Source organism: Scyliorhinus canicula, chromosome 30 (assembly GCF_902713615.1).
Source record: "Scyliorhinus canicula chromosome 30, sScyCan1.1, whole genome shotgun sequence".
Lineage (NCBI taxonomy): Eukaryota > Metazoa > Chordata > Chondrichthyes > Carcharhiniformes > Scyliorhinidae > Scyliorhinus > Scyliorhinus canicula.
The window spans coordinates 3,602,893-3,627,857 of NC_052175.1; positions in this window are offsets into that span (position 1 = coordinate 3,602,893).

A 24,965-nucleotide genomic window follows, 5' to 3' on the forward strand; every position below is an offset into this window, starting at 1 on the left:
GAGTCAGGATACAGTCGGTGAGAGGCACAGAGAAATTGAGAGGGTCGATGTCGCACTGACAGATTTCAATGAAAAGATCAAGGTCTGATAGGAGGCAGAGGGTGGGGTCCAGGTAGAGGGAGATTACTGGAGGCGTATGGATTTCAGCACCAAATTCATAAAATAGACAGTGAGAAACAGCAGAGACAATATTATCCCCTCACTGAACACCATCAGAATAATTTCCAAAGAATTGAAAAGCAGAAGTCGGTCTCTGTTATTCTTGAATTTACAAAAGAATATAATAAAATCTTCCAGTCACAATGTCAACAGTCGGAAAAATGGGATTAGAAGTCTGATTTTAAAGGAATGCAGTAACACAGAATATTCTAAATAGGCGGCACATATTCCAAAGTCAACATCATTCCTGAAACATTTCATCAAATTATTTCAATAACTATCAGAAATTACAGATCTAAGTAGTATGATAGATGTTAAAAAGTTTGAGTTTCTAAAGGCCGTCAGTAAGATCCGACATCACAGACTGATGAGTAATATCAGAGCCACTGGAGTTAGGAGACACAGCAGCAGAATGCTGGCGACACACACACACAGAAAACAGGGAGAGGAGATAAAGGGATTTAGACTGATTGGTGGAAGGTGGGAAGTGGTGTTCCACAAGGATCACCACTGGGATCACTATTAAACACAGTTCAAAAACACCCATAAAAATTGATCAAACATGTGAGTTCATTTCAGAATGAATAGAAATGAGAAAATATCACAAAACCTATTGGAATACTGGACTGTTGTGGGTTTTATGAAATATTGGAGAGTGGGTGATGTTTGTTCCTATTGGAGTAGACCCTTAGAAAACAGAGATAGACATTTCACTTCATACAATAAATATCAAACATCTTCAAAACATAGCCAAACTCTTCCTGTATTCAACCTATTCCAAAGTATAAACACACAGAGAGAACTACACAGAATGGAGCGACAACACACCAATAAAATACATCATTTCAAAACAGAACCAGCTAATGTCAGTCCAGTTACTGACCCACACACAATACAATCCACACGGACAGATACTCCCAGTAATAGTGGGATAATTAGATCAGATATTCCACTCTGGTTAATGACCCACACTCAGTACAATTCTACAATGACAGATACTTCTAATAACCCTTGTTCCCGCTGTCAGATATTCCACTCTTGTTAATGAACCACATTCAGTACAATTCTACACTGACAGATACTTCCAGTAATCCTTGTTCACCGCTGTCAGATATTCACTCTGGTTAGTGATCCACACTGAGTTTGTTATAATTCTTATCCCCTTCCTTCCTTCAGAGGTAGATTTCACTGAAATCCAGTCTAACATTATACAAAATTCCACTCAATATATTAACTTAATTGATCAGAGAGCCAGTGAGTTATAAACAGACGTTTATTGCCAATTGATGAAAGTGATTCAAACACAGACATGTTGAAACACAGTTGACTTTAAAATCTGAGAATTTAAGTTAAGAAAGGAGGCCATTCGGCCCACCGAGTCTACACCGACACCCGGAAAGAGAACACCACCCAAGCCCACCCCATCTCCGCAACCCAGCAACCCCACCCAACACTAATGGCAATTTTGGACACTAAGGGCAATCCAGCGAATAGTAAATTATATCGTTGACCAGGTGTCTGTACAACAGTCAGCACGAGGGCAGCATTAAACATTTTCAGTCCCAGTGTAAAATCAGAGTTCAGGTCACACACTGATTCACACACCTTCAAAGGTGGTAGTCACTTACCAGGTACACCGACAATAGCAAGGATCGGGAAGAATATCTTCTGAGCCATATCAGTTGGACGATGCATGTTCAGTGTGAAGTGATGTCTCCCTTCCTGCTACTGACAGTCGCTCTGTCTTCAACTCTGAGGATATATATTCCCAACGTCTCTAACTTATACCCTGGGGAATCACGTCATGGAAATTGCTTTTGCAACATTTTTCAACTATATTTAAACAGATATATGAACAAACAGATTATGACATTGTGTTCAGTGAAAGATAACATGTATCTTTGAGTGAGCGACCTCTTTCCAAACACTGGACTGTGTTGATCACATTGATTAACAAATAATGACAGAAAGGATGCTGTCCACTCAGACACCATCAGTCCCATCTCTAGATCCCAGATTGTTTCAGTGACATCCCTCACTCGAATTTGACAATTCAGTTATTCAGTTCGAATTGTCAGTGTGTTTCACTGGGTGGGTCCTTAGCCCTCTGGGGTGTAGCTGTCTCTGCAAATGTGACTATTCAGTGATTCAGATCCAATTGTCAGTGTGTTTCTCTGTCTGGTTCAACTGTATTCTGGGGTGTAGCTGCCTCTGTAACTGTGACCATTCAGTGATTCAGTTCCAATTGTCAGTGTGTTTCTCTGGGTGGGTCCACTGCACTCTGGGATGTAGCTGCCTCTGTAACTGTGACCATTCAGTGATTCAGTTCCAATTGTCATTGCGTTTCTCTGGGTGGGTCCACTGCACTCTGGGATGTAGCTGCCTCTGTAACTGTGACCATTCAGTGATTCAGTTCCAATTGTCATTGTGTTTCTCTGGGTGTGTCCACTGCACTCTGGGGTGTAGCTGTCTCTGTAACTGGGACCATTCAGTGATTCAGTTCCAATTGTCAGTGTGTTTCTCTGGGTGGTCCATTGCACTCTGGTGTGTTGCTGCCTCTATCTGTGACCATTTCTTTATTTGATATCAGTATTTTCTGAAGGTGCATAAGTAGAAAATTTCAATTTCTCCAAAATCTGGAACTATTTAAAGCCCACAATTTGTGATCCCATATCTAAATCTGATTCAGCCCCTCAAACAAAGAAAATCTTTAGAATGATTGGAACCTCAGAAAACTCAAAGGCTGCAGCACATTGAAACTCAACACCTCAGACAGCAGTATTGGAACATATTCAGCTGTGAAAACTAATACCCCGTTTCTCACTGATACCGGCCGACCATCTGATACACACACTTACACTGGGAGCGAGGCGGGCTGAGATGTGGAGGAATAGATAACTGGTCTGTTAGTTGTGCTGATAGAAGACAGTGTGATAGAGTGTGGGAGGAGATAAAATGGGAGAGAAAATGTGTGGGAGGAGATAGAATGGGAGAGACCTGGGTGGTAGGAGATAGAATGGGAGAGAAAGTGGGTGGTAGGTGATAGAATGGGAGAGAAGGAGGGTGGGAGAAATAAAGGATAAAACGAGAGAAGGAGGTAGATTGTCTGACAGAAAGGGAAGCAGAGAGTGGAGACCGAGTGGGTGAGTGGATGAGGAAGACAGGTTGTGTGAGAACGATGGTGTATAAAACACCAACATAATCTTAGACATAAGTAAAGGAGAGAGTGACTGAGTGACTGAGAGAGTGGAATAGGGAAAGAGTTTGAGAGAAAGTGTGAGAGAGGGAAAGAGTGTGAAAGAAAGTGTGAGAGAGTGAAAGATTGTGCGAGAGGATGTGAGAGAAGGAAAATGTGTAAGAGAAAGTGTGATAGAGGGAAAGAGAGTGAGAGAATGAATGAGAGTGGGAAAGAGTGAGCGAATGTGTGAGAGGGGGAAATGGAGTGAGAGAAAGCGTGATAGAGGGAAATAGTGACAGAAAGTATGAGAGGGGTAAATAGAGTGAGAGAAAGCGTGGGAGAGGGAAAGAGTGACAGACAGTGTGAGAGAGGAAAAGAGTCGGAGAGAAAGTGTGAGAGAGGGAAAGAGTGAGAGAAAGTGTGATAGAGGGAAAGAGTGAGAGAAAGTAAGAGAGGGAAAGAGTGTGAGAGAACGTGAGACAGAGAGAAAGAGTGTGAAAGAAAGTGTGAGAGAGGGAAAGAGTGTGAGATATAGTGTGAGAGGGAAAGAGTGTGAGAGATAGTGTGACTGAGGGAAAGTGTGAAAGTGTGAGTAGGAAAGAGTGTGAAATAGTGTGAGGGAGAGACAGTGTGAGAGAGAAAGAGATTGAGAGAAAGTGTGAGAGAGTGAAATAGTATGAGAGAAAGTGTGAGAAATGGAAAGAGAGTGAGAGAGGGAAAGAGTGAGAGAAAGTGTGAGAGTGAGAGAGGGAAAGAGTGTGAGATAAAGTGTGAGAGAGTAAATGAGTATGAAAGAGAGGGAAAGAGTGTGAGAGAAAGTGTGAGGAGGAAAGAGTTTGATAGAAAGAGTGAGAGAGGGAAAGAGTGTGATAGAAAGTGTGAGAGAGGGAAACAGTATGAGAGAAAGTGTGAGAGAGGGAAAAAGAGTGAGAGAGAGAAAGAGTGCGAGAGAAAGTGTGAGGAGGAACGAGTTTGATAGAAAGAGAGAGAGAGGGAAATAGTGTGATAGAAAGTGTGAGAGGGGGAAAGAGTATGAGAGAAAGTGTGAGAGAGGGAAAGAGAGGGAGAGAGGGAAAGTGTGTGAGAGAAAGTGTGAGGAGGAAATAGTTGAGAGAAGGTGTGAGGGAGGAAAAGAGTGAGATAAAGTGTGAGAGAGGGACAGAGTGTGAGAGAAAGTGTCGAAAGGAGATGTGAGAGCGGAGGGAGGGAGACATGGAAGGAGGGTGAGAGAGGGAGGGGATAGTGAGACGGGAACAGAATGTGACAGAGGAGTAAGTGTGAGACATGGGGAAATGTGTCAGGGACAATGGGAGAGAGGCAATGAATATCAATGAAGAGGAAAGTATGAGAGGCATGAATTTGAGTGTGTGAGAGAGTGTGAGAGAGCGACAGACTGTGAGAGAAGGATGGAGTGTGAGAGAGGGAGTGTGAGAGAGGGAGGGTGTGGAAGAGGGAAGGTGTGTGAGTGAGGGAGGGAGTGTGAGAGAGGGTGGGAGTGTGAAAGAGGGAAGGTGTGTGAGTGAGGGAGGGAGTGTGAGAGAGGGAGTGTGAGAGGTAGTGTGAAATAGGGAAGGCGTGTGAGAGGGTGTGAGAGAAGGAGGGAGTGTGAAAGAGGGAAGGTATATGAGGGAGGGAGTGTGAGAGAAGGAGGGTGAGAAAGGGAGTGTGAGAGAGGGAGGGAGTGTGAAAGAGGGAAGGTGTGTGAGTGAGGGAGGGAGTGTGAAAGAGGAAGGGAGTGTGAGAGAGGGAGGGTGAGAGAGGGAGAGTGAGAGAGGGAGGGAGAGTGAAAGAGGGAAGGTGTGTGAGTCAGGGAGGGAGTGTGAGAGAGGGTGAGAGAGGGAGGGAGTCTGAAAGAAGGTGTGTGAGTGAGGGAGGGGGTGCGAGAGAGGCAGGGAGTGTGAAAGAGGGAGGTGTGTGAGTGAGGGAGGGAGTGAGAGAGGGAGTGAGTGTGAGAGAGGGAGTGTAAGAGAGGGAGGGAGTGTGAAAGAGGGAAGGTGTGTGAGGGAGGGAGTGTGAGAGAGGGAGTGTGAGAGAGGGAGGGAGTGTGAAAGAGGGAAGGTGTGTGAGTGAGGGAGGGTGTGAGAAATGGATATAATTTGAGAGATGTTGATAGTGTGGGAAATGGACAGAGTACGAGGGAGGGCGAGAGTGTGCGAGAGGGAGAGCGTGAGAGAAGGAAAGCGTGAGGGAGGGACGGTGAAAGAGAGTGAGAGAGGGAGGGAGTCTGAGAGAGGGAGAGTGTGAGATAGGGTGTGTGAGAGAGGCAGGGAGGCTGAGAGTGGGAGAGAGTGTGAGAGAGGGAGGGAGTGTGAGAGAGGGAGAGTGTGAGAGGGAGTGTGAGAGAGGGAGGGAGTGTGAGAGAGGGAGGTTGTGAGGGAGGGAGGGTGAGTGAGGGAGGGAGTGTGAGAGAGTGACAGAGTGTGAGAGAGGGAGAGAATGTGAGAGAGGGAGGGTGTGACAGAAGGAGAGTGTGAGAGGGAGGGAGTGTGAGAGTGGGTGAGAGGGAGGGAGTATGAGAGAGGGTGTGAGAGGAAGGGTGTGAGAAAGGGAGAGTGTGAGAGAGGGAGGGAGTGAGAGAGAGAGAGTGTGAGAGAGGGAGGTTGTGAGGGAGGGTGAGTGAGGGAGGGAGTGTGAGAGTGACAGAGTGTGAGAGAGGGAGAGAATGTGAGAGGGAGGGTGTGACAAAAGGAGAGAGTGTGAGAGTGTGAGAGCGGGAGGGAGTCTCAGAGATGGAGCATGAGAGATGGAGACAGTATGAGAGGGAGAGTATGTGAGAGAGGGGAGGGGTGTGAGAGAGGGAGAGAGTGTTAGAGAGGGAGGGTGTGTGAGAGGAGTGTGTGAGACGGAGGGAGTCTGACAGTGGGGAGCCTGAGAGATGGAGCAGTATGAGAGGAGAGTGTGTGAGAGAGGGACGGGAGTGTGAGAGAGGGAGAGAGTGTGAGAGAGGGAGGATGAGAGAGAGAGAGAGAGTGTGTGAGAGGGAGGGAGTCTGAGAGAGGGAGCATGAGAGATGGAGACAGTATGAGAGGGTGAGTGAGAGGGAGAGGGAGTTTGAGAGATGGGAAGAGTATGAGAGCGAGTGTGTGAGAGGGAGGGGTGAGAGAGGGAGAGAGTGTGAGTGAGGGAGGGAGTGTGAGAGGGAGAGGGTGTGAGAGAGGGAGGGAGTGTGAGAGAGGGAGTGTGAGAGAGGGAGGAGGTCTGAGAAAGGGAGCATCAGAGATGGAAAGAGTATGAGAGAGCGTGTGTGAGAGGGAGGGAGTGTGAGAGAGGGAGAGAGTGTGAGAGAGGGATCATGAGAGATGGAGACAGTATGAGAGGGAAAGTGTGCGAGAGAGGGAGGGTGAGAGAGGGAGAGAGTGTGAGAGAGGGAGGGTGAGAGAGAGAGAGTGTGTGAGAGCGGGAGGGAGTCTGAGAGAGGGAGCATGAGAGATGGAGACAGTATGAGAGTGAGAGTGTGTAAGAGATGGAGGGAGTGAGAGAGAGGGATAATGTGTGAGAGAGGGAGGGAGTGTGAGAGAGGGAGAGAGTGTGAGAGAGGAAGTGTGGGAGAGGGAGGGAGTCTGAGAGAGGGATCATGAGAGATGGAGACAGTATGAGAGGGAAAGTGTGTGAGAGAGGGAGGGAGTGTGAGAGAAGGAGAGAATGTGAGAGAGGCTGAGTGAAAGAGAGTGTGTGAGAGGGAGGGAGTCTGAGAGAGGGAGCATGAGAGATGGAGACAGTATGAGAGGGAGAGTGTGTGAGAGAGGGAGGGAGTGTGAGAGAGGAAGGGTGAGAGAGGGGAGAGAGTGTGAGAGAGGGAGGGAGTGTGAGAGAGGGAGAGAGTGTGAGAGAGGGAGGGAGTGTGAGAGGGAGTATGAGAGATGGGAAGAGTATGAGAGAGAGTGTGTGAGAGGGAGCGTGTGTGAGAGATGGAGGGAGTGAGAGAGAGGGATAATATGTGAGAGAGGGAGGGAGTGTGAGGGAGGGAGAGAGTGTGAGAGAGGGAGGGTGTGAGAGGGAGTATGAGAGATGGGAAGAGTATGAGAGAGAGTGTGTGAGAGGGAGGGTGTGTGAGAGAGGGTGAGAGTGTGAGGGAGGGAGCGAGTGTGAGAGAGGGAGAGAGTGTGAGAGAGGGAGTGTGAGAGAGCGAGGGGAGTCTGAGAAAGGGAGCATGAGAGATGAAAAGAGTATGAGAGAGCGTGTGTGAGAGGGAGGGTGTGTGAGAGAGGGAGGGAGTGTGAGAGAGGAAGAGTGTGAGAGAGGGAGTATGATAGAGGGAGGGTGAGAGAGGGAGGGAGTGTGAGAGAGAGAGAGAGTGTGTGAGAGAGGAAGTGTGATAGAGGGAGGGAGTGAGTGAGAGGGAGGGAGTCTGAGAGAGGGTGTGAGAGGGAGGTTGTGATGGAGGGTGAGTGAGGGAGGGAGTGTGAGAGTGACAGAGTGTGAGAGAGGGAGAGAATGTGAGAGGGAGGGTGTGACAAAAGGAGAGAGTGTGAGAGTGTGAGAGCGGGAGGGAGTCTCAGAGATGGAGCATGAGAGATGGAGACAGTATGAGAGGGAGAGTATGTGAGAGAGGGAGGGGGTGTGAGAGAGGGAGAGAGTGTTAGAGAGGGAGGGTGTGTGAGAGAGAGTGTGTGAGACGGAGGGAGTCTGAGAGGGGGAGCATGAGAGATGGAGACAGTATGAGAGGGAGAGTGTGTGAGAGAGGGAGGGAGTGTGAGAGAGGGAGAGAGTGTGAGAGAGGGAGGGAGTGTGAGAGAGAGAGAGAGTGTGTGAGAGGGAGGGAGTCTGAGAGAGGGAGCATGAGAGATGGAGATAGTATGAGAGGGTGAGTGAGAGGGAGAGGGAGTTTGAGAGATGGGAAGAGTATGAGAGAGAGTGTGTGAGAGGGAGGGTGTGAGAGAGGGAGAGAGTGTGAGTGAGGGAGGGACTGTGAGAGGGAGAGGGTGTGAGAGAGGGAGGGAGTGTGAGAGAGGGAGTGTGAGAGAGGGAGGGAGTCTGAGAAAGGGAGCATCAGAGATGGAAAGAGTATGAGAGAGCGTGTGTGAGAGGGAGGGAGTGTGAGAGAGGGAGAGAGTGTGAGAGGGAGAGAGTGTGAGAGAGGGAGTGTGAGAGAGGGAGGGAGTCTGAGAGAGGGATCATGAGAGATGGAGACAGTATGAGAGGGAAAGTGTGCGAGAGAGGGAGGGTGAGAGAGGGAGAGAGTGTGAGAGAGGGAGGGTGAGAGAGAGAGAGTGTGTGAGAGGAAGGAGTCTGAGAGAGGGAGCATGAGAGATGGAGACAGTATGAGAGTGAGAGTGTGTAAGAGATGGAGGGAGTGAGAGAGAGGGATAACGTGTGAGAGAGGGAGGGAGTGTGAGAGAGGGAGAGAGTGTGAGAGAGGAAGTGTGGGAGAGGGAGGGAGTCTGAGAGAGGGATCATGAGAGATGGAGACAGTATGAGAGGGAAAGTGTGTGAGAGAGGGAGGGAGTGTGAGAGAAGGAGAGAGTGTGAGAGAGGGTGAGTGAAAGAGAGTGTGTGAGAGGGAGGGAGTCTGAGAGAGGGAGCATGAGAGATGGAGACAGTATGAGAGGGAGAGTGTGTGAGAGAGGGAGGGAGTGTGAGAGAGGAAGGGAGTGTGAGAGAGGGAGAGAGTGTGAGAGAGGGAGGGAGTGTGAGAGAGGGAGAGAGTGTGAGAGAGGGAGGGAGTGTGAGAGGGAGTATGAGAGATGGGAAGAGTATGAGAGAGAGTGTGTGAGAGGGAGCGTGTGTGAGAGATGGAGGGAGTGAGAGAGAGGGATAATATGTGAGAGAGGGAGGGAGTGTGAGGGAGGGAGAGAGTGTGAGAGAGGGAGGGTGTGAGAGGGAGTATGAGAGATGGGAAGAGTATGAGAGAGAGTGTGTGAGAGGGAGGGTGTGTGAGAGAGGGAGTGTGAGGGAGGGAGCGAGTGTGAGAGAGGGAGAGAGTGTGAGAGAGGGAGTGTGAGAGAGCGAGGGAGTCTGAGAAAGGGAGCATGAGAGATGAAAAGAGTATGAGAGAGCGTGTGTGAGAGGGAGGGTGTGTGAGAGAGGGAGGGAGTGTGAGAGAGGAAGAGTGTGAGAGAGGGAGTATGATAGAGGGAGGGTGAGAGAGGGAGGGAGTGTGAGAGAGAGAGAGAGAGTGTGTGAGAGAGGAAGTGTGATAGAGGGAGGGAGTGAGTGAGAGGGAGGGAGTCTGAGAGAGGTTGTGAGAGGAACGGTGTGAGAAAGGGAGAGAGTGTGAGAGAGGGAGGGAGTGTGAGAGAGGGAGAGTGTGACAGAGGGAGTGTGACAGAGGGAGGGAGTGGGTGAGAGGGAGGGAGTCTGAGAGAGGGTGTGAGAGGAACGGTGTGAGAAAGGGAGATAGTGTGAGAGTGGGAGGGAGTGTGAGAGAATGAGAGAGTGTGAGAGCGGGAGGGTGTGAGTGAGGGAGTGTGAGAGAGGGAGGGAGTGTGAGAGAATGAGAGGGTGTGAGAGCGGGAGGGAGTCTGAGAGATGGAGCATGAGAGATGGAGACAGTGTGAGAGGGAGAGTATGTGATAGAGGGAGGGAGTGTGAGAGAGGGAGAGAGTGTTAGAGAGGGAGGGTGTGTGAGAGAGAGTGTGTGAGAGGGAGGGAGTCTGAGAGGGGGAGCATGAGAGATGGAGACAGTATGAGAGGGAGTGTGTGAGAGAGGGAGGGAGTGTGAGAGAGGGAGAGAGTGTGAAAGAGGGAGGGAGTGTGAGATAGCGGAGGTGTGTGAGAGGGAGTGAGTCTGAGAGAGGGAGCATGAGAGATGGAGACAGTATGAGAGGGTGAGTGTGTGAGAGATGGAGGGAGTGAGAGAGGGATAATGTGTGAGAGAGGGAGGGAGTGTGAGAGAGGGAGAGAGTGTGAGAGAGGGAGGGAGTGTGAGAGAGGGATGAGAGTGTGAGAGAGGGAGGGTGAGAGATGGGAAGAGTATGAGTGTGTGAGAGGGATGGTGTGAGAGAGGGAGGGAGTGTGAGAGAGGGGAGAGTGTGAGAGAGGAGTGTGAGAGAGGGAGGGAGTGTGATAGAGGGAGGGAGTGTGATAGAGGGAGGGATGTGAGAGTGAGAGAGTGTGAGAGAGGGAGGGAGTGTGAGGAGAATGAGAGCATGTGAGAGCGGGAGGGAGTCTGAGAGATGGAGCATGAGAGATGGAGACAGTATGAGAGGAGTATGTGAGAGAGGAGAGTGTGAGAGAGGGTGTGTGAGAGAGGGAGGGAGTGTGAGAGAGGGAGGGAGTGTGAGAGAGGAAGGGAGTGTGAGGGAGGAAGAGAGTGTGATAGAGGGAGGGAGGGTGAGAGAGGGAGTATGAGAGATGGGAAGAGTATGAGATAGAGTGTGTGAGAGGGAGGGTGTGAGAGAGGGAGGGAGGGTGAGAGGGAGAGTGTGAGAGAGGGAGTGTGATAGAGGGAGGGAGTGTGAGAGAATGAGAGCGTGTGAGAGCGGGAGGGAGTCTGAGAGATGGAGCATGAGAGATGGAGACAGTATGAGAGGGAGAGTATGTGAGAGAGGGAGTGTGAGAGAAGGTGTGTGAGAGAGGGAGGGAGTGTGAGAGAGGGAGGGAGTGTGAGTGAGGGAGTGTGAGAGAGGGAGGGTGAGAGAATGTGAGAGTGTGAGAGCGGGAGGGTGTCTGAGAGATGGAGCATGAGAGATGGAGACAGTATGAGAGGGTGAGTGTGTGAGAGATGGAGGGAGTGAGAGGGAGGGATAATGTGTGAGAGAGGGAGGGAGTGTGAGAGAGGGAGAGAGTGTGATAGAGGGAGGGAGTGTGAGAGAGGGAGTTTGAGAGATGGGAAGAGTATGAGAGAGAGTGTGTGAGAGGGAGGTTGTGAGAGAGGGAGAGAGTGTGTGGGAGGGAGGGAGTGTGAGAGAGGGAGAGAGTGTGAGAGAGGGAGGGAGTGTGAGAGAGGGAGTGTGGGAGAGGGAGGGAGTCTGAGTAAGGGAGCATCAGAGATGGAAAGAGTATGAGAGAGCGTGTGTGAGAGGGAGGGAGTGTGAGAGAGGGAGAGAGTGTGAGAGAGGGAGGGTGTGTGAGAGAGAGTGTGTGAGAGGGAGGGAGTCTGAGAGGGGGAGCATGAGAGATGGAGACAGTATGAGAGGGAGTGTGTGAGAGAGGGAGGGAGTGTGAGAGAGGGAGAGAGTGTGAAAGAGGGAGGGAGTGTGAGATAGCGAGAGTGTGTGAGAGGGAGTGAGTCTGAGAGAGGGAGCATGAGAGATGGAGACAGTATGAGAGGGGAGTGTGTGAGAGATGGAGGGAGTGAGAGAGGGATAATGTGTGAGAGAGGGAGGGAGTGTGAGAGAGGGAGAGAGTGTGAGAGAGGGAGGGAGTGTGAGAGAGGGAGAGAGTGTGAGAGAGGGAGGGTGAGAGATGGGAAGAGTATGAGTGTGTGAGAGGGAGGGTGTGAGAGAGGGAGGGAGTGTGAGAGAGGGAGAGTGTGAGAGAGGGAGTGTGATAGAGGGAGGGAGTGTGATAGAGGGAGGGAGTGTGATAGAGGGAGGGAGTGAGAGAGAGAGAGTGTGAGAGAGGGAGGGAGTGTGAGAGAATGAGAGCATGTGAGAGCGGGAGGGAGTCTGAGAGATGGAGCATGAGAGATGGAGACAGTATGAGAGGGAGTATGTGAGAGAGGGAGAGTGTGAGAGAGGGTGTGTGAGAGAGGGAGGGAGTGTGAGAGAGGGAGGGAGTGTGAGAGAGGAAGGGAGTGTGAGGGAGGAAGAGAGTGTGATAGAGGGAGGGAGGGTGAGAGAGGGAGTATGAGAGATGGGAAGAGTATGAGATAGAGTGTGTGTGAGGGAGGGTGTGAGAGAGGGAGGGAGTGTGAGAGAGGGAGAGTGTGAGAGAGGGAGTGTGATAGAGGGAGGGAGTGTGAGAGAATGAGAGCGTGTGAGAGCGGGAGGGAGTCTGAGAGATGGAGCATGAGAGATGGAGACAGTATGAGAGGGAGAGTATGTGAGAGAGGGAGTGTGAGAGAAGGTGTGTGAGAGAGGGAGGGAGTGTGAGAGAGGGAGGGAGTGTGAGTGAGGGAGTGTGAGAGAGGGAGGGTGAGAGAATGTGAGAGTGTGAGAGCGGGAGGGTGTCTGAGAGATGGAGCATGAGAGATGGAGACAGTATGAGAGGGTGAGTGTGTGAGAGATGGAGGGAGTGAGAGGGAGGGATAATGTGTGAGAGAGGGAGGGAGTGTGAGAGAGGGAGAGAGTGTGATAGAGGGAGGGAGTGTGAGAGAGGGAGTTTGAGAGATGGGAAGAGTATGAGAGAGAGTGTGTGAGAGGGAGGTTGTGGAGAGAGGGAGAGAGGTGTGTGGGAGGGAGGGAGTGTGAGAGAGGGAGAGAGTGTGAGAGAGGGAGGGAGTGTGAGAGAGGGAGTGTGGGAGAGGGAGGGAGTCTGAGTAAGGGAGCATCAGAGATGGAAAGAGTATGAGAGAGCGTGTGTGAGAGGGAGGGAGTGTGAGAGAGGGAGAGAGTGTGAGAGAGGGAGAGAGTGTGAGAGAGGAAGTGTGGGAGAGGGAGGGAGTCTGAGAGAGGGATCATGAGAGATGGAGACAGTATGAGAGGGAAAGTGTGTGAGAGAGGGAGGGAGTGTGAGAGAGGGAGAGAGTGTGAGAGAGGGAGGGTGAGAGAGAGAGAGTGTGTGAGAGGGAGGGAGTCTGAGAGAGGGAGCATGTGAGATGGAGACAGTATGAGAGTGAGAGTGTGTAAGAGATGGAGGGAGTGAGAGAGAGGGATAATGTGTGAGAGAGGGAGGGAGTGTGAGAGAGGGAGAGAGTGTGAGAGAGGAAGTGTGTGAGAGGGAGGGAGTCTGAGAGAGGGAGCATGAGAGATGGAGACAGAATGAGAGGGAGAGTGTGTAAGAGATGGAGGGAGTGAGAGAGGGATAATGTGTGAGAGAGGGAGGGAGTGTGAGAGAGGGAGAGTTTGTGAGAGAGGGATGGAGTGTGAGAGAGGGAGAGTGTGAGAGAGGGAGGGTGAGAGAGAGAGTGTGTGAGAGGGAGGAAGTCTGAGAGAGGGAGCATGAGAGATGGAAACAGTGTGAGAGGGAGAGTGTGTGAGAGATGGAGGGAGTGAGAGAGAGGGATAATGTGTGAGTGAGGGAGGGAGTGTGAGAGAGGGAGAGAGTGTGAGAGAGGGAGGGAGTGTGAGAGGGAGTATGAGAGATGGGAAGAGTATGAGAGAGAGTGTGTGAGAGGGAGCGTGTGTGAGAGATGGAGGGAGTGAGAGAGAGGGATAATATGTGAGAGAGGGAGGGAGTGTGAGAGAGGGAAGGAGTGTGAGTGGGGGAAATGAGAAATGGCGACAGTGTGAGAGATGGTGTAAATGTGAGAGAGGGATAGAATGCAAGGGAGAGATGGAGTGTGAGGCAGTGTGCTTGGAGATATGGGATATGGGTATAATGGGGGAAACACAATCCGGATGAATACATTTGCTGAGTAAACAAAGTGTTCCTAAATTATAAACTCAGATACTGGATAAAGTAAATATTCTGAATGCAGTTTTCCACCATTGAAGTTGTGAATAATTGACAGTGTGATAGGTCAGTTATTGTGCAGAGCTGGAATAGAACGTGCCTTTCCCCAGTGAGAGGCCAGAAAGCAAACACGCGGCACAGACCCATTTAACAATAATTGTAAGGCAACCTCAAAAAAGATAGGCTTTCCTCTGATTATGATATGTGCGTCTGTTTTTCTTGGGTGCAACACAGATGTTTTCAATATGAAAAGCACAGGCGGCGCCCAGGGTCAGACAGATTGGACCTTACAATGAAGTTGATGCTGTGAAGTAACCAGTCAGCTTAAGCAGACGCTGAGTTCACACATGGACACAGTGAATAGAAAGTATTACAGTGAGAATATTGGCGGTGGTGGGGAACTGGGAGGGAACCTGCAGGTGTTGGTCCACACCCTCTCACAGCCAGACAACATCCAAAGCCTGAAAAGTGAGTGAAGTACCGAAGGAGGACATTCATTCCGTTTATCCTCAGCGGCTCTATAGAAGGGCAGATCATTCAATCCGACTACACCGCCCTTTCCCTGCAGACATACATTTGATTTTTGTCACTCCAACCATTCCCTGTGGAACCACTGTGATATCTGCCTGCCCCAGTGTCCCTATCCGTGCAGTCCAGAACCACTCGCTGTGTGAATGGTTTAGAAGCAGTTTTCCCTTTGGGATGATTGGATTGGCTGGGGCTGGGTTATTGGCAGTAAATTACCATGATGTGAGATTCGTGCCACACATTTCAGATTGTATAAGTTTTGGATAATCTGGATAACAATGAACTGTTTCCATGAACAATATAAATATATGTTGGAAAGATGTAACTGAAATATATTATCATGAAGCTACATTCATCATCGCGTAATGCAGAGCAGGAAATGATAAACAAATGACAACATGGGGAGACTACAGGGCCACTCACACCTCCTCCAACACTCATTTTAATCACTGCTCAGATTCTGCCTCAATGTAATTTCCCGCTTGTTCCTCACATCCTTTCGTTACCTCACTTCCTGTAAGAATAATAGAGGTAGACACCCAAAGCAAAACTTCAAACCGACTTGGGCATTGAAGGCCATAAGACAAGGAGACATTGGGGCTGAACTTGGTCACAGGGCCCATCGAGTCTGCTCCGCCATTCAATCATGGCTGATAAGTCTCTCATCCTCAATATTAGGGGCTGGTTTAGCTCAGTCAGCTAAATCGTTGGCTTTTAAAGCAGACCAAGCATACCAGCAGCACGGTTCGATTCCTGTTCCAGCCTCCCCGGACAGGCGCCGGAATGTGGCGACTAGGGGCTTTTCACAGTAACTTCATTTTTTGCCTACTCGTGACAATATGCGATTTTCATTTTTCCATATCCTACCTTCTCACCTTCTCCCCATAACTCCTGATCCCCCTATTAACCAAATTATTAAACCTTATTAAACAAAACGCCTTATTAAACAAACCATTGTTTGCAGCAAACTACTCAGCCTTCAGAACAGCGACCACGACACCACACAACCCTGCCAATACAATCTTTTCAAGATGTGCCAGATCTTCAACATGGATATCACCATTACCACCTTATCACCACCTAATAGTTCTAGAGATGTAGAGGAAAGGATGGCGAAGATGATTCTGGAAAAGAGTGAAAGTAACAGGGTAGTTGTTATGGGAGACATTAACTTTCCTAATATTGACTGGAAAAGATATAGTTCGAGTACATTAGATGGGTCGTTTTTTTGTACAATGTGTGCAGGAGGGTTTTCTGACACAATATGTTGACAGGCCAACAAGAGGGGAGGCCACATTGGATTTGGTTTTGGGTAATGAACCAGGCCAGGTGTTAGATCTGGAGGTAGGTGAACACTTTGGAGACAGTGACCACAAATCGGTGACCTTTACATTAGTGATGGAAAGGGATAAGTATACCCCGCAGGGCAAGAGTTATAGCTGGCGGAAGGGCAATTATGATGCCATTAGACATGACTTAGGATGTGTAGGTTGGAGAAGTAGGCTGCAAGGGTTGGGCACACTGGATATGTGGAGCTTGTTCAAGGAACAGCTATTGCGTGTTCTTGATCAGTACGTACCAGTCAGACAGGGAGGAAAGGGTCGAGCGAGGGAACCGTGGTTCACCAAAGAAGTGGAATATCTTGTTAAGAGGAAAAAGGAGGCATATGTGAAGATGAGGCGCGAAGTCTCGTTGGAGCGCTTGATAGTTACAGGGAAGCGAGGAAGGATCTAAAGAGAGAGCTAAGACGAGCAAGGAGGGGACATGAGAAGTCTTTGGCAGGTAGGATCAAGGAAAACCCAAAAGCTTTATATAGGTATGTCAGGAATAAAGAATGACTAGGGTCAGAGAAGGGTCAGTCAAGGACAGTTGTGTGAAGTTGTGTGTGGAGGCTGAGGAGATAAGCGAAATACTAAATGAATACTTTTCGTCAGTATTCACTCAGGAAAAAGATAATATTGTGGAGGAGAATGCTGAGACCCAGGCTATTAGAATAGATAGCATTGAGGTGCGTAGGGAAGAAGTGTTGGCAATTCTGGACAAGGTGAAAATAGATAAGTCCCCGGGGCCTGATGGGATTTATCCTAGGATTCTCTGGGAAGCCAGGGAAGAGATTGCTGAGCCTTTGGCTTTGATTTTTAGGTCATCATTGGCGACAGGAATAGTGCCAGAGGACTGGAGGATAGCAAATGTGGTCCCATTGTTCAAGAAGGGGAGTAGAGATAACCCCGGTAACTATAGGCCGGTGAGCATAACATCTGTGGTGGGTAATGTCTTGGAGAGTATTATAAAATATACGATTTATAATTATCTATATAGGAAAAATATGATTAGGGATAGTCAGCATGGTTTTGTGAAGGGTAGGTCATGCCTCACAAACCTTATCGAGTTCTTTGAGAAGGTGACTGAACAGGTGGACGAGGGTAAACAGTTGATGTGGTGTATATGGATTTCAGAAAAGCGCTTGATAAGGTTCCCCACGGTTGGCTATTGCAGAAAATACGGAGGCTGGTGATTGAGGGTGATTTAGAGATGTGGATCAGAAATTGGCTAGTTGGTGGTTTTTGGGAAATGTTCAGAATGGAGTTCAGTTACGAGTGGCGTACCACAAGGATCTGTTCTAGGGCCGTTGCTGTTTGTCATTTTTAGAAATGACCTAGAGGAGGGCGCAGAAGGATGGGTAAGTAAATTTGCAGACGACACTAAAGTCGGTGGAGTTGTAGACAGTGCGGAAGGATGTTGCAGGTTACAGAGGGACATAGAAAAGCTGCAGAGCTGAGCTGAGAGGTGGCAAATGGAGTTCAATGTAGAGAAATGTGAGGTGATTCACTTTGGAAAGAATAACAGGAATGCGGAATATTTGGCGAATGGTAAAATTCTTGGTAGTGTGGATGAGCAGAGGGATCTCGGTGTCCATGTACATAGATCCCTGAAAATTGCCACCCAGGTTGATAGGGTTATGAAGAAGGCCTATGGTGTGCTGGCCTTTATTGGTAGCGGGATTGAGTTCCGGAGCCATGAGGTCATGTTGCAGTTGTACAAAACACTAGTACGGCCGCATTTGGAGTATTGCGTACAGTTCTGGTCGCCTCATAATAGGAAGGACGTGGAAGCTTTGGAACGGGTGCAGAGGAGATTTACCAGGATGTTGCCTGGTATGGAGGGAAAATCTTATGAGGAAAGGCTGATGGACTTGAGGTTGTTTTCGTTAGAGAGAAGAAGGTTAAGAGGTGACCTAATAGAGGCATACAAAATGATCAGAGGGTTAGATAGGGTGGACAGCGAGAGCCTTCTCCCGCGGATGGAGGTGGCTAGCACGAGGGGACGTAGCCTTAAATGAGGGGTAATAGATGTAGGACAGAGGTCAGAGGTGGGTTTTTTACGCAAAGAGTGGTGAGGCCGTGGAATGCCCTCGTGCAACAGTAGTGAACTCGCCAACATTGAGGTCATTTAAAAGTTTATTGGATAAGCATATGGGTGATAAGGGCATAATTCAGGTTAGATGGCCTTGAGTTTTTTCCATGTCGGTGCAACATTGGGGGCCGAAGGGCCTGTACTGCGCTGTATCGTTCTATGTAACCATTATACATGAGAACACCACGCACTAGGTATGCGGTACATACTCGTGCGACTCGGCCAAGGATGTCTCGATGCATGGTACATTGGCAAGACCATGCGGACGCTGCAACAACAAATGAATGGGCATTTTGCGACAATCACCAGGCAGGAATGTTCCCTTCCAGTCGGGGAACACTTCAGCAGTCAGGGGCATTCAGCCTCTCATCTCTGCATAAGCATTCTCCAAGGCAGTCTTCAGGACTCGCGATAACGCAGAATTGTCGAGGAGAGATTTATAGCCAAGTTCCGCACGCATGAGTGCGGCCTCAACCGAGATCTTGGATTCATGTAGCATTACATCCACCCCCCACCATCTGGCCAGGACTTGCAAAATTCCAACAACTGTTCTGGCTTGAGACAATTCACACCTCTTTCACCTGGGGTTACCCCTACCTCCGGACCTGTAATGATTTGATTACCCGCAAATGCTCGCATTCCAAGCATTGTCTGGCAACTCTGACTTTGTCTATATAAATGTTTCTGGAACATATCTCGCCATTCACCTGAGGAAGGAGCTGCGCTCCGAAAGCTCGTGTTTGAAACAAATATTTTGGACTTTAACCTGGTGTTGGAAGACTTCTTACTGTGCCTTATTAACCAATAAACTATCTATCACTGTCTTAAATACACTGTGATTTGGCCTCCACAGCCTTCTGCAGCAAAGAGTTCCACATATTCACTACCTTCCGGATGAATACATTCCTCCACATCTCTGTTTTAAAGCATCGTCCCTTTCGTCTGAGATGGTGTCCTCTCGTTCTAGGTTTTCATAAAAGTTGAAAAGTCCTCTCCACATCCACTCTATCCAGGATACGCAGTATCCTGAAGGTTTCAACAAGATCCCCCCTCCCCCCTCATCCTAATCTCCAAAAAGTACAGACCCAGGGCGCGATAGTCCGCACTCACGACGGGGGGGGGGGGGGGGTGGAGAATAGCGGGCGGCGCAAATTTTTACGGCGACGCTGGTCCGATGCCCTCCCGCTATTTCCCCCCCCCCCCACGCCCCCCTGGCAGATGGACCGATTTCCAAGGCATTTACGGCAGTTTTTACAAACTAAAAACACACCTGCTCTCACCGTTCGCAAAAACGGCCGTAAAGTCCCGTTCTGGGGAACCATGGCACCGATTGGCATGGCAATGCTATGGTGCGGCCGTGCCAAGGGTGCCATTGTCCCGCGATCGGTGACCACCAATCGCGGGCAGCGGGTACTTCACCCGCGCACTGTTTCTCCCTGGGCCGCCCCGATGGATCCGTCCGCAGTGCTTCTGAGGGGCATAACGGCCCGTGCATGCGCGGGTTTCACGCAAATGCGCGATGACGTCATCCGCGCATGCGCGGGCTGGAGTAGTCCAATCCGCGCATGCGCGGCTGACGTCATCATGCGCGTCAGCCGTCGGTAACTTTGGCCACGCGATGCTAGCCACGACCGGGGAGCAGAATCGGTTCCGGGTCAGGGGCGCGGAGGCTACCTTCAACCACGGCCTGTTTCGTGGCAGCCTTCACGACTCTCCGCATTTGGGGAGAATCGCACCCCCAGAGTCCTCAACCGTTCCTCAAACGACAAGCTCTTCATTCCAGGGATTATTCTAGTGAACCTCCTCTGGACATGTCCAAGGGAAGCCCATCTTTCCTCAGATGCACGGCCAAAAACTGCTCACAATACTCCAAATGGGAACTGACCAGAGCCTTCTACAGCCTCAGAAGCATATCCCAGCTCTTGTATTCTAGCCCTCTTGACATTAACGCTAACATTGCATTTGCCTTCCTAACTGCTCACTGAATCTGCACATTAACCTGAGGAGAATCGTGAACACCGACTCCCAAGTCCCTTTGTGCTTCTGATTTCCGAAGCATTTCCCCATTTAGAAAACAGTCGATGCTTCTATTCCTCCTTCTAAAGTGCATAACCTCACACTTTTCCACATTTTATTCCATCTGCCACTTCTTTGCACAATCTCCGAGCCTCGAAGTCCTATTGCAACCCCCCTGCTTCCTCGATACTACCTGTCCCTCTACACATCTTTGTATCATCTGCAACTCAGTTTGCAACTTCGGTTCCTTCTTCCAGATTATTAATGTATATTGTTGGAAGTTGTGGTCCCAGCACAGACTACTGAGGCACATGACTAGCCTCCAGCTGCCATCCTGAAAAAGACCCATTTGTGCCACTGTCTGCCTTCTGCAATTCAGCCATTTCCTTTTCCATCCGAGGATCTTACACTGAACACCATGGGCTCTTAACTTATTTAGCAGTCTCCTATGCGGCACCATAACAAAGGCCTTCTGGAAATCTAAATAAATCGCTTCCACTGGTTCTCCTTTGTCTAACTTCCTTGTTATTTCCTCAAAGAACTCTAACAGATTTGTCAGACATGACCTCCCTTTGACAAAGCCGTGCTGACGCAGTCCTATTTTATGATGCCTTCCAAGTACCCCGCGATCTCATCTTCAATCATGGACTCTAAAATCTTACCAATGATCGGCTTATAATTCAGGGTAACCGGCCTATAATTTCTAGCCTCCCTCCCTGCTTAAACAGTGGTGCTACTTTAAAGTTATCTGGGACCCTTTCTGCCTTCAGTGATTCCTGAAAGATTACCACCAGTGCCTCCACAATCTCCTCTGTTATCTCTTTTGAAACCATGGGATGTAGTCCATCCGGTCCAGGTCATTCATCCACCTTCAGACCTTTCGGTTTCCGCAGAACCTTCTCCTTACTGATGCCACATCACTCATCTCTACCCGCTGGTTCTCCTGGAGCTCTGGGATCCCACTGGTATCTTCCACCGTGAAGACTGATGCACAGTAACTACATAGTTCGCCTGCCATTTTTTGTTACCTATTATTACTTCTGCATTCACATTTTACAGTGGTCCAACGTCTTTTTTGTCTCTCTCTTACCATTTATATCTGAAAAAATAACTTCCTATCTTCTATTACATTACTAGCTCGCTAGCACTCATATTTCATCTCCTCCTCCTTCATTGCTTTTTCAGTTGTCCTCTGCTCGCTATTAAAGGCTTCCCGATATTCTGGCATCACACTATTCCTCGCCACATTGTCTGCTTTTTATTTTGCTTTACTGTTTTCCTTGACTTCCCTCGTCAGCCATGGATTCCTTGTCCTCCCCTTATCATGTTTCCTCCTCTTGAAAATCTGTTGCGCCTCCCTAATAACCCCCAAAAACTCCTGCCATTGCTGTTCCACTGTCTTCCCTGCTCGGCCCCTTCTCCAATCAACTCTGGCTTCATGTCTTTCTGGTTCCCCCTATTTGTAATTAAAATCGCTTATTGTCACAAGTAGGCTTCAATGAAGTTACTGTGAAAAGCCCCAGTCGCCACATTCCGGCGCCTGTCCGGGGAGGCTGGTACGGGAATCGAACCTTGCTGCTGGCCTGCTTGATCTGCTTTAAAAGCCAGCGATTTAGCCTGGTGAGCTAAACAAGCACCTTTTAATTGTATTTAAATTGTATTTAATTGTAATACTGTTACATCTGACTCCAGCATCTAACATGCAGGGTAAATTCTGTCATATTGTGGGCACTGTTCCCTCAGGGTTCCCTCATCAAGTCTGCCTAATTACACATCACATGTTCGCTGGTCGGCTCTGCCACAAGCTGCTCCAAAGAGACATCTCTCAGACTTTCCACAAATTCCTTTTCTTCGGATTTTCACTGCATTTTGAAGTATAGATATAGAATTTACAGTGCAGAAGAGGCCATTCGGCCAAAAGAGACTGCAGCGGTTCCGGTTCTTGGAAAGAGCAGCCGACCCAAGCACACACCTCCACCTACATCCATAACCCAGTAACCCCACCCAACACGAAAGACAATTTAGCATGGCCAATCCACCTGACCTGCACATCTTTGGGCTGTGGGAGGAAACCGGAGCACCCGGAGGAAACACACGCACACACGAGGAGGATGTGCAGACTCCACACAGACAGTGACCCAAGCCGTGAATCGAACCTGGGACCCTGGAGATGTGAAGCAATTTTGCTAACCGCTATGCTACCGTGCTGCCCACAAAGTCCCCCATGATTATTGTGATATTGCCTTTTTTACACGCCTTTTCTATCTCCTAAATTATTTTCTTCTCCACATACTGACAACTGCTTGGGATCCTGTAAATAACTCCCATCACTGTATTTTTATCATTCGACCCCTCAACTCTGCCAAAGAGCTTCTCTGCCTTCTGATCCTATATTGCTCCTTGCTATCGATTAAATTCATTCCTTACTAACAATGCAACCCCGCCCCCTTTGCCCATCTGCCTGTTCTTTCGATAGAACACATACCCTTGCATATTATCATGCCAACCCTGATCACCTTGCAGCCCCGTCTCTGTGATGCCCACCACATCGTACCAGCCAATGTGCGCAAAATGAAAATTTACATTGTTCAGTATACTGCTCACATGTATGTACATCACGCTGAATACTGCATTGAGCACCTCCCTTCTCACACTTGCCTATTATTTGCCCTGCCTGTGGGTGATATTGTTCACGTATTTGTGTTCCCTATTTCCACTTCTATTATTACAGCTTCTAAGTTACCGCTCAGGTTCCTGCCCCCCTTTCATATTAGTTTTAACTCTCCGGGTGACACTAACAAACCTCCCAGACAGGATAGTGATGCCCCTCCAGTTTATATTCTGCCCACCCTTCTTGTCCAGGTCCCACCTGTCCCGGAAGATAGCCCAATGGCCCAGAAATCTGAAATCATTCCTCCTACACCTCCAGTTTAGCCACGTGTTTAGCTGCACTCTCCTCTTTTTTCTAGCCTCACCGTCACGTGGCACAGGGAGTAATCCTGAGATTACAACCCTAGAGGTCCTGCTTTTGACCTTACTGGCAAACCCCCTGAACTCCTTCTGCAGTACCTCGTCACTCTTCCTGTTGATGTCGTTAGTACCTGTGTGAACTGAGATCGCTGGCTGTTCACCCTCCCCCTTCAAGACACCCTTTGATCGTTCAGGGATATCCTTGACCATGACACCAGGGAGGCAACATACCGACCTGGAGTCTTTCCTGTCCACAGAAGCGCCTATCTGTGCCCCTTACTATAGAGTCCCTAACACTATCGTTTTCCTGCACTTTGCCCTCCCTTGCTGAGCAACAGAGCCAGTTGTCGTGCCAGTGTTCTGGCTGCTGTTGGTTTTCCCTGATAGGCTGTCCCCCCAACTGTATCCAACACAGTATACCTATTGGAGAGAGGGACAGCCACAGGGGATTCCAGCTCTGACTGCATGCCCCTTCCAGCAGTCATCCAGCCAGATATCTGCCTGTACCTTAGGTGTGACCATGCCTCCAGAACGTCTATCTATGATGCCTTCCGCCACCTGCATGCTCCTAAGTGCATCCAATTGCTGCTCCAACTGAACCACGCGGTCTGTGAGGAGCTGCCATTGGCTACACGTGCTGCAGACGTAGTCGACCGGAACACTGGAAGTGTCACGGTTCTCCCACATCTCACAGTTAGAGCACTGCACCCCGCTGAGTGAATTTTATGCACTCGTTAATTAATTCAAAATAATCACTCAATTGTTATCAGATTCAGTTACAATTAAATTTCTGGTCCTGGCGCTGGATTTTTGCTGTAAAAGTAAATGTTAAATTATAATCCCTGTTCTCAGGTTGAGTTACTCCGCTGCACATTTGATGAATTAGTTGCTGCAGTTGTATATAACTTTAATAACATGAGTAATACATGAATAGAATGGGAATACAGGGATACGGATCACGGATGTGCAGAGGATTATAGTTTCGATCGGTAGCATGTTCAGCACAGGCTTGAGGGCCGAAGGGCCAATATCTATGTTGTATTTTTATTTGTCCTTTGTTCTTTGTTATAACTATTTAAATCAGGTATTGCTGTGACAGGAGTCCAAAATCGCAATCAATAGTATATGTTACAAGTGTTTGTCTAAAACAACGAGCACGAGGTAATGGTACTGAGAGACTGGAGGAGATAATCCCACACCTTCTGGGCCAGACAGCAGAAGACAAGGCATCATGTGGTCAACTATTAATATAATAATAATCTTTATTAATACTCAGAATCTTTATTGTCACAAGTAGTCTTATATTAACACTGCAATCAGGTTACTGTGAAAAGCCTCTAGTTGCCATACTCCGGTGCCTGTTCTGGTACACAGAGGGAAATTTTAGAATGCCCAACTCACCTAACAACACATCTTTTGGGACCTGTGAAAGGAATTCGGAGCACCCGGAGGAAACCCACGCAGACAGTGCCCCGAGCCGGGAATCGAACACAGGACCCTGGAGATTTGAAGCTACTGTGCTAACCACTGTGCTACCACGCCGGCCATCAAATCAGGAATCTTCAAGAATTGGGAGAGTGTGGGTATCACAGAGAGTCTTGAATCTGCTGTGTAATACTGAGAAATAAATCAGCAAGGCAATGGCAGGCTTTGATTCTCCTACAATCCGCCAGGTCCAGTCTTAACCATCACATTAGACCCCAGTATTGGTTAGTCCAGTAACCCTGGGGCACAGACTCTCATTGATAAAGAATGAATGAAAACAATGGTTGATCACTCTCTTATTGTGGAACAGTCAGTATTTTCCTGAGGAGAAACCCGAGGGGATACAGAAGGGAACCAAAAGGACCAGTCTCCCCAACAACACCAGCGGAAGTTTGTCGTTATTCAGTTGTGGCAGTCAGATAGACTCAATAATTTAAATAAATATATCACACAATATATATATTTGTTTCTCAGCCCATTACTTCCCGGCTTCCATCATTCAAATTACTGAGACTCCTCAGTAGAAAAAGGCAGATAGGTTACATTGTAATACACCACATAGCAGCGATATGTTTACTAATTAATGGAATTAAAACCTGAAAGATAATCGCTCGTACTCACAGACATTTCAAAATGCATGTTATTGTAAAAAGTATAAAGATTTCTAGATATATTGAGTAAACATTGGACTGAAAATAATCATGACCCTGCCATGATAATTCTATAGAAAAATAATCACAGTTTAGTTAATTGTGAGCAGAAATGTGCATTTTCCATT